Here is a 12,968-nt window from a genome sequence, read left to right as displayed (position 1 = left end):
ACGACGTAAAAACGTTTTTAAGACGTTCTAGAAAACGTTTTAAAAACGTCGCAAAAAATCCCATTTTTAAAACAGATAAAAATATCCCATTCCATCGTCTTTGAAAAGACGTTTTCTAAACGTTTTTAAGACGATCTAGAAAACGTTTTAAAAACGTCGCAAAAAATTCCATTTTAAAAATAAAAATATCCCATGCATCGTCTTTCAAAAGACGTTTTCTAAACGTTTTTAAGACGTCATGCAGGATCTCTTTTCTTTTAGCTGTTTTGTTTTTGCGCATGCAATTATACTAGTGCACGTTTTTAGGAAGCCCCCTCTGTTATAGTAATTACAGTTACTTTATTCCGTAATTACTATTACAGAGTGAGAGCTCAGTAGATTCACAGACAAAAGTGGTCATGTCATAATTTATTATGTAAAACAGCAACGATTCCTGCACAGCATAGAAACGTAAAAACCACGAAATGAGATATAGCATACGACTAGATAGTATTATTCAGAAGCGGCAAAAGAATACAAAATATCGCGGTAATTAAAATGCAGCTACATAGTATCCAACCTTCAAGAACACTTTTTGTTGCATGATTCATCATTCGCAAAATTGTTGTCAAACAACCAACAGTGCAATATGACAAAATTTAGGATCTGGCACAGCCATTCTGCAATATGTAAGCGTCGACTCATTAGCTTTACTTAATCAAACGCAAAGATGAAGTGAACAGAAATTGTCGAAAAGGAATGTCGCTGAAGCCAACGCCTCGACAAGGGGACTAGTTTCCGTCAGGCAGGGGCATAGCCAGAAATTTTTTTTTTTTTTGGGGGGGGGGGGTTCAACCATACTTTATATATGTTCGTGCGTGCGTTTGTATATGTGCGTGTATATAAACACAAGCAAAATAGAAAATTTCCGGGGGGGGGGGGGGGTTGAACCACCCAACCCCTTGGCTACGCCCCTGCCGTCAGGGCCCTGACGAAGACAAGCATTCATGATGAAACATTTCCTCAACGCTTCATCTTCCGCTGAAGTTTTTTCTTGTAGGAAGCAGAGAGAAAGAGAAGGAACAGAGGATAGGCAGGGAGGTTAAATAGCGTCCAGTTTGCTGCCCTACTCATGGGAGGAGAATGAGGGAGTAAAAATAGAGAAAGAGACACATTTCACAACGCACACACAGAGGAGTGTTTCACAGGTGGTCACTCAGTTTGGTGCCTTGAAGTACTGCAGGAGGGCTCGTGTGGTTTTCTGGGCTGATCTGCTATGAAGACAGACTCCCAAGATCTTTCCTTCGGGAAAAGGCCGACCGTCAAGTCTCCTGAAGGCACACTGGAGAGTCCGGCGATGTGTTTGAAATAGCATACAGCGGCACAAATGATGATCGATAGTCTCTATGCAGTTGCAGTTATCGCACATTGATGAATCTGCCCTACCAATCCGATAGGTGAATGAGAAGACGCTACACCGAGCCACAGCCAACACAGCAACACAACAAAAAGACATGGACAGTAGAAGTGGACAGGACAGCACTTACTCCTGTCCACTTCTACTGTCCACGTTTTTTTTTTTCAGTGTGCTTCAACCTAATTTTCCAAACATGAACGTAAACCAACAGGCCCAACTCGCCATCTTGCTCCAACACAGCATTCCAAGCAGGAAAGGAGGCATGCATCAAGCACCTGGTGTGTGTCTCCCTTCGTTTCAAAACAATCGTTCAGTAGCGCTACTTAAGACCACAGTTAAAGGAAATCGTCTCCAATGTGTTGAAATCACTAAGAACAAAACAAAACTGCAAAATAATATTTGGCCCACCGAGCCAAGAATGCGTAATGAAAAAAGAACGTAAATTGCTTGCAAAATCACTGTTGCTGAAGTGTATTGCTCACAAAATGAAACTTTTAGGAACGTTCTTACAACATGCCTCTGTTGGAACATTTCTCACTGAAAAAAATTTTGGAAAAAGCTCTGGCATCATTACAGAAGTAAGATAGACGTTGGGAACAAAAGGCGCCATTTTAGACGTTAGCTAAAAATATTTGTGGATGCAGCATACGTGTTTCAACGGTGCCCACTAAAGGAGTAACGGTTTCAGGCTTCGAAATGCAGCGTACAAAACTTATCACAGAAATTATGGTCTGACATCCCTAGAGAGCACACAGTTAAGCTTAAATGTGCCATGGCTAGCAGAAAATATGAGCACTGTAAATTACAGCGACATATAACAAAGAGTTCAACTAAACCAACTGTAGCGCGAAAACAAAATGTATGAACAGAAAACTAATCGAAACGACCGCAAAAATTACAATGAATGAGCCACTTACTAAAATGAATAAATAAAAATTAGGAATATGAAAATACCAGCCTGATAAAAAAAACATGATTCTTTTATGATGCCCAGTATTAGAAAATGTCAGGCTAAAAGAACAAATTAATGTTATAAGACACATCAGCTAAAGAAATTGGGACTCTTCCCCATTTTTTACTCAATAAGCACACAGCTGTAAACTCAGTATTGTCAGAGGCAGATCAGGGTATTGCACTTAGTACATCACATTTCTCAGTGTCAAAATATCACAATGTGTGGCAAGTCAGACTGAACACATGGCTTCATGACAGGTACTTGATGGAAATCACTAGGCACATCAGGAAGTCTGCAAAGAACACTACAAATAGCATACACACGAACGATGTTGTGCCATGAGCAGCATGGGGCAGCGTTCCACGTCAAATATATTTTAGCACAATAGCCCTAGTGCGGTTTCTTGAAGGTGCCGACAAACAAAGACGCTCAAAAATGTTAACTGCTTTACAAACTGTGACCTTTTGTTTTTGAGTCTCCAAGGAAAAGAGGAAAATGTCAATCTCTTTACATCCATCTTTTTTTCATAATAAAACCTGTCAGTCAGCCCATCAAAAAGAACAAAGTAATAATTTAGTTGGTGTAGCCTTTGTTTCTAAACATCTAGGGCAAGTACCATCTGCAATAAATAGTAGAAAAGATCATTTCATTATTTGTTAATATACCTATAGGACGGTGTGAAAAGTTGAAAACTCGATAACACCGCACGGCGACAGAAAGCGAGCCTGCTATATTTAACCAGGTGCGTCTCTTAACATCTAGGGCAGTACCACCTGCAATAAATAGGAGAAAAGATCATTTCATTATTTGCTATTATACCTAAAATAGGACGGCGTGAAAAGATGAAAACTCGATAACACCGTACGGCGACAGAGAGCGAGCCTGCTATATTTAACCAGGCACAAAAGACGCGCAAGAGAACCTCTTGGTTCTGCTAAGAGCTGCAGGCTTTACCGAGAAAGGAGGAGGTTGACAGAGTAGGGGAAATATAAATCAGAAGTCCGAAAGCGCATCGACATAGTCAAGGCAGCACTGAGAAAAAATGCCGAACTCCTCCCGTGAAACGCGTCTTTGACACTCATGCCCTTAGAAATTCGCAACTAACGGAGAAGCGTGACCAGCCTCTCGTTACATGCAACTAGTACTGTGGAAGAAACCATGAACCAGTACGCTGTCGCTGCAAAGATTCTCGCATCCACAAACTTCAGTGACACAATAAAACAGATGACGCATGCCGTAACTTCCAACAATGCAGTTTTAAAATTGGGTGCACAAAGCTTTGCGTTCGTTCATCGCCATTGCGCATGCATTATACGCTACGTACATAACAAACACTATCTGCGTATCCCATTGTAAAACTGGCTACTCCGCATGCGTCGCACGCCATCCTCTTGCGTACGCACGTTAAGTGGCGGAAATAGCATATGCGCCCAACGAACGCTATCTTTGCGTACCCCATTCTAAAACTGCTTCTTACGCGGCACACGTAGCTTAAGCTAACGTATATATTAAAACTACCTCATCAAGCGGCCAAGAAAAAAACTGTCATTGTGCTGAAATTGGGTTAACAAATATACATACGGTTTTCGCTCATGTTCGTTCGAACATGGACGGAAACCATGACGTGCATTTACGTTTCGACAGCCTTATCATGTATGCTGAAAAAATTCCGCAATCACGTACTCCTGAAACATGTCACACATGCAGCCCGTGATGCAACGGAACACGCTTTTTCATTTGTCATAGTTCTCAAATACTGAGCGCAAACGCAGTAAAAATGAACTTACCTTCAAAAATGACAGAAGCCCGTGGTTTACAGTATCCGCAAATCCACAGAAAACTAATCGCACGTCAAAGTAACCACGCCCGTCCCTCGAGCATAGAAGAAAGGAAGTTGCGAGCGCGTCCCGCGCGCAAGCTGATGAGTGAAGTTTTCCACAGAGAATCTTACGGGACTCTAACCGTCAGTCAGCGTAACAGTCGCTCCACACAGACATACTTGCATTCGGGTCCACAAGTCTAACACGCAGCGAAGTATAGTTTCTTCACAGCTGCGTTTATAGCCTCCACGAACCACGACACAAGCACGAAATATAGCAAAAGAGTGCATGACCGGTGAGCTCGACCGTCCATGCGAAATCGGCGAGTTTAACTGACATTGCAGAAGCAACGGCCGCGCGGATGGATACAGTCAGCGCTAAGGCCTTCGTGCGGAAGTTAGACGGTTATCGCTGCGAGTAAATTACAGTAAATTACGTAAAGTTTACTGGTTAACGAACTTTGAAGTCTTCATTATTGCTGATGCAATGTATACACCATATGCCTTTATCCTTTTGCGCGTTACTTTCTTTATCGCAATGAGAGATGGCGTGCGCAGGCTCGAGTTCAAATTTCAATTCGCGGTGGTTCATGCATGCCCATGCATGCATGGGCCAAGTGGCGCGCAGTCCGCTGCTGGGCGACAAAACGTCTTATAAAGTGCGTCTTCTAGACGTCACGAACAAGACGTTTTTAAAACGTCGAAATTGGTTTAGGATCGAAGAAACGTCTTGAAATATACGTTCAACACCAAAATGATCTCAAAAAATGCGTTTTCTAGACGTTATCAAAAACGGATATAATACGGATTTTCTGTAACGTTTTAGAACGTCGAAATTGGTTTAGAATCGAACAAACGTCTTGAAATATACATTGCAGACCAAAATGGTCTTAAAAAATGCGTTTTGAAGACGTTATCAAAAACGGATATAATACGGATTTTCTGTGACGTTTTTAAAACGTCAAAATTGGTTTAGAATCGAAAAAGCGTCATGAAATATACGTTTCAGACCAAAATGGTCCTAAAAAATGCGTTTTCTAGACGTTATCAAAAACGGATATAATACGGATTTTCTGTGACGTTTTTAAAACGTAGAAATTGGTTTAGAATCCGTTTTATCCCATTTATCCCTAAAAAAACGTTTTCTAGACCATGCGTGCTACCTGGGACCCGGTATACTTTGCCTTGGATTTCGATACCAATTTTTCTTGCGCGGACACGCAAGTGAGCACCACGTTCTTGCTTCCCGGTCGCAAGCTCACGGCGCAGCGTGGAAGACGGAAGTTATACGGGATTGCTGAGAGAGGCCGAAAAGATTTACAAATATAAGATGAGCTCATACTTTCAAAGCATTTTTGGCGCAGAAGATGACCGTGGGTAATGTGTCAAACACGCTGTCATTATTCAAAATCCGGAAGTACGTCGGAGGAAAAAATAGGGTGTGAACGTGCGGAGGGTCGTAACTAAATATAAGGGAGCGAATATTTTCCAAAGAAATTTGAGGGATGAGGTTAAGGATATGTGACGTACAGAGGTGATCGACTCTAGACGTATATAGTCCGTCGAGCAAGCTCAAAGGACATTGATTTTTGAAGGTGGCTACCCAAGGTGAACGGGACGCTCAGTAGTGGACGTCGCTCTTCCTTAATGCCTTGGCATTTTCACGTCCTCCTAGCACAGATTATAGTTGATGGGTATTATATCTTTGTGTATTTCCGCTCCTTATACAATCTGTCGCAGTCCTCAGTACTGACGTAGTCAAGCCAGTGGCATCTGCCACTGGCTTCACTAGGTAGTCGAAGCATCTGCTTTTCAACTGTTCTTACTTAGCCGGAAGATTTATATATCTCATCAAACGGGAATTCGTGTTGACGTCAACGTAGTCGTTGTATGTCAACACGAATGCTACCAAAATCATTACCTTCGATGATGATTACGATGACTCATAATTGATGACTCATAATTATCGGTATTATCATCACAATGTCTACGATAATTCATTATCATAATAATCATAATATGATGACACTGATGCTGATTACCACATAACCACATCGGATGGCTTTGGCCTTTGAGTCGTCAGACGGAATTGCACAAGGGACTCCGTGAGCTTTTTTTTTTTTCAATTTAACTGAAAAAGAAGGTCGCTTTGGTTCCATGTATCTTTGTTTATCTTAGCCACCTACAATAAAGCGAGTTATTGCCGAAAGTTTTACACGCAGTGCAGAATCAGAAATGATATTTGAGAAGACTGTCGCAATCCTCTTAGAAACGAGGAGATGACTGCGCTGTCGCCATGAAATTTTTCTAGAACACTTGGTCCGTGTTGAACTGTCCTTCCGCAAAACCGAAGTAGCTGTCTGCAGCGCGCTTCTTCGCCTATAAGCCTGGCCCACTGACTCCACCTCCAAGTTAGCGAATAAATTGTGAATCGTTCTATGCCGACAACTTTAATGACGATGCCTTTATTTTGCCGATTTTACCTCTTCCACTCTCGCGGCGAATTCGACAGGAAGTATGTGCGCTTCACTGCAAGGCGGGCGGAAAGGAAGGCGAGCCAGCTGCAATGAACATGCGTAGGTGCCTCTCGCACTACATCACTATAAACTTGGTAGTACTCGTATACTGACTGAACTAGAGGAGCCCAACATTAAACTGGGATATGATGTTCGATAACCCTATCACCTTGTCCATATACGCATATGTGTATTCTTGACCAATAAAACCGTTCGGTAATCAGTACCGTGTCTGTCATTCTTTTGCTGATCTCTCGTTCTTGTTTCCTTCTTTCCGTATTCAGTGTTCGCACTGCAATTATCTTCCATGCCACTGTGACGTGCCTTACTTCGCGTTTTGATGACTATTCTCGCAGGGTCCGTTTTCTCTCTCGTAGGTAGTCTGCTTCATAGAGGGAGAGAGAGAATACAGAGATCAACTTGGCTCAGTTTGCTCCATGTTCAGTATTGCTGCTCTGCATGTGGGGAGGCAAATAAAGGGGTAAAAGAAAGTTTTTATATTGTAGCAGCTTCCGTAAGACTTATTGCTCGTCTGCATTCTTGCCTAAACGTGTTTTTTTTAGCTACATTGATAGATTGCGCTTCATTAAACCTGTACTCCTCCACCCACGCACCTACTCTCTACACTTACTACCCTGGCAGAAGCTCCATTCTAGGTGTCTTGTCTTTCATTATTTACGTGACCTCTAGGATATAACAAAGCACACAGTTACTCGACAGTTAGCAAAACAAGAAACGAGAGAACCTCTAGATTCCCGAAATAAGCCTCGGATCTGGCTCGCGCGAACAAATAACAAAAGACAAACGGGGATTCATTAGCTGCGCCCTTCGGTGTTATGGAGCGGATTTCTGTTGGAGACGTACCGATATGAGAATATATACCACGCGTCACAACCCGTTTGCATATTGCGCATATTTCATATGCGTCAGTTTCTAGGTCGCAGATCAAGCGCAGCTGCTAGCACATAAAGCATTCACCGGAACCTCTGGCTTACTGCGCGGCTTCTGACTTTTCTTCACTCTTCTTTCGTCAGAGTGTGCTCTCCGCGCCGCACCAAATTATCCTGCAGGGAATTTTTCATTTTGCATGCCGTGGTGCTTCTACCGGAAAACAAATAATCGCATATGTATATAATTTTTCACTCGTGTAAAAAGCCTGCGTAATATGTCCTTCCTATGAAACCGGTATCGTTAATAGAGCAAGTTATAAACATAAGCAAGATGAATACCTTTAAGGCCACATATGCGTTTGGTTCCTTGGAATGAGAACGCTTATTGAATTCCACGTTGCCAGGCGTTCAGTGCCCTTCAGCGTACATACCATAAGCTACCGCCAGTATCGGTGTTAAGTAAGTATAGTTCACTGCATATAGGGTTGCAGTTTAAAATTGGTTAAATTGGTTAAAACATTACAGGAATACGTAAAGGAAACACATATACATAGATGTCTGTAAGAGGCCCTCAGCAGTAAAATAGGTACGCTTAGGCAAGCAAGGATTATTTACCATATATGAAAACTGATCAAAGCTAGCTACAGATAACTGGTGACTAGCTTCACACCATTTGTATGGATGTAATATAACGGTTGCACCGCTATGTAAACTAGTTGTCATGTACTACTTTTTTGTCGTCGTTTGCGGACTATGCTATTCTAACCGTCGCGCTTTTTTTTAACAGAGGGACAAGAGATGATGATTAGGTAAACTACTGCGCATCACTAGAGTTATTGTGTCAATTAATATAACAGCGGAGACACAAACCATTATCAATGTTTGTGTTCATATTTTGACATCGCTGACGACAACACTGAAAACAGCTTCATCCGTCAGTTCAAAGCATAATGAGGTAATAGGCAGTCCAAGCGGCGGCTGGTTAGTTCAAGCTTTGTGAGAGTGCGCTGCAGCCTTGAGTCACTAAGCAACCACAGCAGTCAGCTGTTTTGACAGAATTGCAAAAAAAAATGGTTGGTTGATCCCTCAGTCATAGGAATCGGTATAACACGAAAGTGAAACGTGTCGTCACAGAAGTAGTTTATTGTTTATAGTGCATTGGTATATGAGAGCTTGTACAATGTCTACTGTTGTTTGGCAGATATAGCACCGTTGATGTGGACACATCTCACTCACGTTGACGCCTAGTGGCACTTCTCCGTAACGACGACAAACGCCCATGATCCTGATTTAACCCTTGTGGTAGCTGAAGTTCTTAACGTATACGTGGACTCCGCATATGGTGAATCCCGCGCAAAGATGGCATCAACAAGCACACAATAAACACTAATGCTCGATATGCACTCATTCAAAGCGTCGCGAAATGCGAAGAGAAACGCTACGCGCGTCGTGTCTTCCCTCTAGCCTGCACGTTACTTCTCACAGGACGCGCAGGGAACGCGGAGCTACAGCCAGGCGAGCGGGCGAGCGTCGGAGAGCTATTTGTCGATATGGATGGATGCTATGAGCGAGGCTTGCGCTAAACCTGCCACCACACGGTGTGTTAAAGCGCTGACGAACGCGCCGAATGGGACGGTCGTTGCAACAGCGCGTTTTTTTTTTTTTCGAGCCTGGTGGCACAGATGTTACCGCCCCGTTATAAAGGGGACGCTCATAGCATGCATCCATCCATCCATGATCACTGCCAGACGCAAGTGTGAAAGATAAAAGGCGCGTTCATGCCGCCTCCGTAATGTGTTTGGCGGTAGCTCAGTGGGCTAGCGGCCCGCCTCTCGGCCCGCCAGCTATCGTCGCGGACCGAGAGGTCGTGGGTTCGATTCCCGTTATCGGAACTTTTTCTATAGTTTTTTTAAAGACGATAGTCTTTCTTGGGGAACTTAAACGCCGAAATTTTGGTCTGTCCTTCTGTCTGTCTTTCTGTTTGTCGGCACGTCCCTCGATTCAGCCACTCGGCCAAAGTTGAACCACTTGCCCAAGGGCCAGCCATCGTGAACGGCTGACTAGGTTCATACTTGTGTACATTGTTGATCAAAAAGCAAACATTACGCATATCTGAGGCGCAACATCACTAGGTAAGTATTAGACGGTGTGTTCCTTTAACAGAAAATACATAGATACGCAATTCTAAAGACCTTGATGGTATGCGTTTAACGTTGAGACTTAAAAGATTGTCACAGCTGAAGCGATCAGCGGTCCAAGCCGAGCAAGCGCGAGCGCCAACAACAACCGTCTTCATCTTCTTCTTTCGCAGGCGTTCTTGTCTGCGCCCTACCATGTTACAAATCACTCCCCCGCGGAAAAGGAGCCATCCTGGCGACCTAAGGAACAGGTACAACTGGTGGGTCATAATGCGGCTTCAGTCGATCGACGTGAACAGTCTCGCGGCCGCGACGACTGCGGTTCGTAGATGATTGAACAGGCTCAATCATATAGTTAACTGGGGATGCTTGACGTAGGACACGGTAGGGGCCTTCGTACTTAAGCAGTAGCTTTGTGGAAAGGCCAGGAGCGGAGGAGGGAACGCGAAGCCACACCAACGTTTCAGACGAATACGACTGAGGAGGCAGGTTTTCGTCGTGACGGTCCTCCTGGCCCTACTCGCCCTACAATGTTACAACCCTAGTTTCTTAAGGTGAGCTGAAAATGCGACTGCGCTGAAACTTGTCTTCCTCCGTGCCCTCTGCACAAGCTCATGTTGTGTTTCGGTTTCGGTTCAGTATTGCATTGTACGAATGACAGGGGGCGCCGCTCTGGCATTCCTGTTTTACCCAGGCGACGTGTAAAGTTTGTGGAGAGTACTCGTTGAGTGCGGACGTTTCTTCTCCTTCGGCGCATCGCGCCAAACAGCGTGTTCGGGCTGGCCGGCGTCCCCACCGGTCGCGTTGGTCACCGCCGGTCTTCGCCTGCCGCTGCGCCGGGACTACCAGCCCGCAACACAGCACTCATGTTTCCCGACGTATTGCCAGATGGCCCATATCTCACGCAGCGCCTCTTCTATCGTCTTTAGACGACATTTGCAGCGAAGCACGCAGATACGCGGCCAATTTTTTCTTTGCCATCTGATGGCATTCAATTTGCTGACCTACTTCCGTGACGAAATACGTCATGAAAATCTTGGTGGACCCCGGCATATACTTTCGTGTTAAAAAGGTAGAAACAAAAAAAAATAACAGTTTTTGTTATTAGAGTATACAATGATGGTGACACTTAACGGAATTCAATGTGCTGACTTAAGTATAACAACGTATTAGTCAATTGTCGTAAGTTTATTCTCTTTAGTTGAAGTTAGGCTTCGCAAGGCGCAGTCTTTTTTTTTTTTCTTTCTTATTTTCGCTCGCCTTGAGGGTAATATTGCGAGTCGCGCCAGTAAAAGCGTCCTATCTTTATGGCTCTCCGGACGAGTCGACAACGACGAATTGCCTTCTTTTCCGGTCAACTAGTACAATGCAGCGGTTGCTTCCTAGATCGGCCTGTTTTGTGACATCATCACAACAGAATGCGATGCAGCACTAGGTGCAAAACAGTACTGGTGCTGTAAATGCCATCGCACGATAACAGGGGCCTTTGGGGTTTTTATATTTCATATAGCGCTTTGCATTCGACACTTTAAGCTGGCTGACTACGCCTGCCAGTTCAATCGGACAACACTTTGTAGACTGAGTATGGTCAATGCACCGAGGTAGCCCTCAGGCAGAAACTTTAACTGAAAGGTTAATTTAGCGGATATTCCATCCTTACTTTAATTTCAGGCACTCCGGAAGACCGAGTTTCAATTATTTCTCGAGCACTTAATTGTATGTGTACGTGTGTATTTTCTACGCTGATGATTTTTTGTTTGTATATGTATGTGTGTGCATGTGCGTGTGTGTTCGCTTGCTTGTTTATTTGTTTAAGTCAATTCCAAAGTTTTTTTAATATACGATATTGGTGTTATACAGATTATTGTTCCTGCAGCTGTTCGGCATTCTTAAGCATTCAGTATTTTTATACTATACTAGCTCTTAGTTTTCATTAGCTTGCACATTTGATTTGAATTAAATTGTTCTTTCGTTGCCCATATTTTGTGTCTATGCTTCTATTTCGGCCATGCCTCATTACAATAGCCTCAATGGCAATGATCATCAATTAAGAATCAGCAGTAAAACTGCCGTGTCGTTAATTTCCCAGTTATTCATGGAAGCTCTTCTTTATTTTAACCTTCACGTTTGTTTGTTCAATCCACAGAATCGTACTGATTGTGATGTGCTTTCAAACGCAGTGTACTAATAGACAATTAGGGTGTTATATCTAAGCTGACATAAATCACCGTGGTGTTAAATTTGGCCTATATATCACACCATCATAAATGCGTACATAAGGGATTTTCCACTTAATTAGACGCCGAGCAGTTAACAATAACATTTAAAAATAAAATATCACTGCAGTTCGTTACCTAATAGCCACGAACAGCTCATAAGTTAGCCCTACTTACTTCTTCGTACCTCGTCATACGTTTTGCTGTCGAACCCCGACTCCAGTATCATTTGACATCGGAAACTGTCACTGACACAAGCATCCTCATCTTCGCACACATTCAAGAGGAAAGAAAAAGAAAAAAACAGAGAGATAAGCGTCCATTATGCGCACGCCAATTTCTTCATTAAATAGACAACCACTACTCATCTATGTGCCCTCCAATGACGCGGCTCGTTAAAAGACAGAGCTTCTTGATCGTCTTTAAAAGTTTTCATGCCAATTTCTCTTGCTAATATGAGAACACTACCGCTGACGAAATATAAACATTAATTTTTAGAGAAAGCAAGAGATTGAGATGCGCTGTAAAACTTTGACTGGAGGCAATATTAATTATGTGTTCGCACTAAGAAGTCGTGGCAGTTCGCGTACTGCGTCTGTTGATTACAACAGCAAGCAGAAATTCGCTGCGACTTAAAAATCATGCTAACAATTCGCTATCTTTAATTTCACTTCTCTACTGTTTCGTTCCCGTCCAGCTTCCTTGATAATAAACTGAAATAAATAAAAATGACGAATCCTTAAGAAACTAACATTTAGCAAACGAGAAAATTATGCGACAGAGTGAAATTGTACTGGAATCTGGAAAAGGTGGGCATACGCAATATTGTTCGTACAGCAACAATAAAGAAATAGGAGGTTGCATTATTTTTATTTACATGGGTGCATATGGCTCAAATATATGAGCACTATATATTAAATCCAGAAGGAACGTGCCCACAGACTTTTCTGCTGTAGAGAGCATGTGACTTACGAGTTCCGATTGCTTTGTCTTCTAAAGCCTTGCTCGCAAAAATGCTGTGTGAGGAGTACGCAAAAC

Source organism: Rhipicephalus sanguineus, chromosome 2 (genome assembly GCF_013339695.2).
Source record: "Rhipicephalus sanguineus isolate Rsan-2018 chromosome 2, BIME_Rsan_1.4, whole genome shotgun sequence".
In the NCBI taxonomy this organism is placed as follows: domain Eukaryota; kingdom Metazoa; phylum Arthropoda; class Arachnida; order Ixodida; family Ixodidae; genus Rhipicephalus; species Rhipicephalus sanguineus.
The sequence above is the reverse complement of the archived record's forward strand: the minus strand, read 5'-3'. Positions refer to the sequence as shown.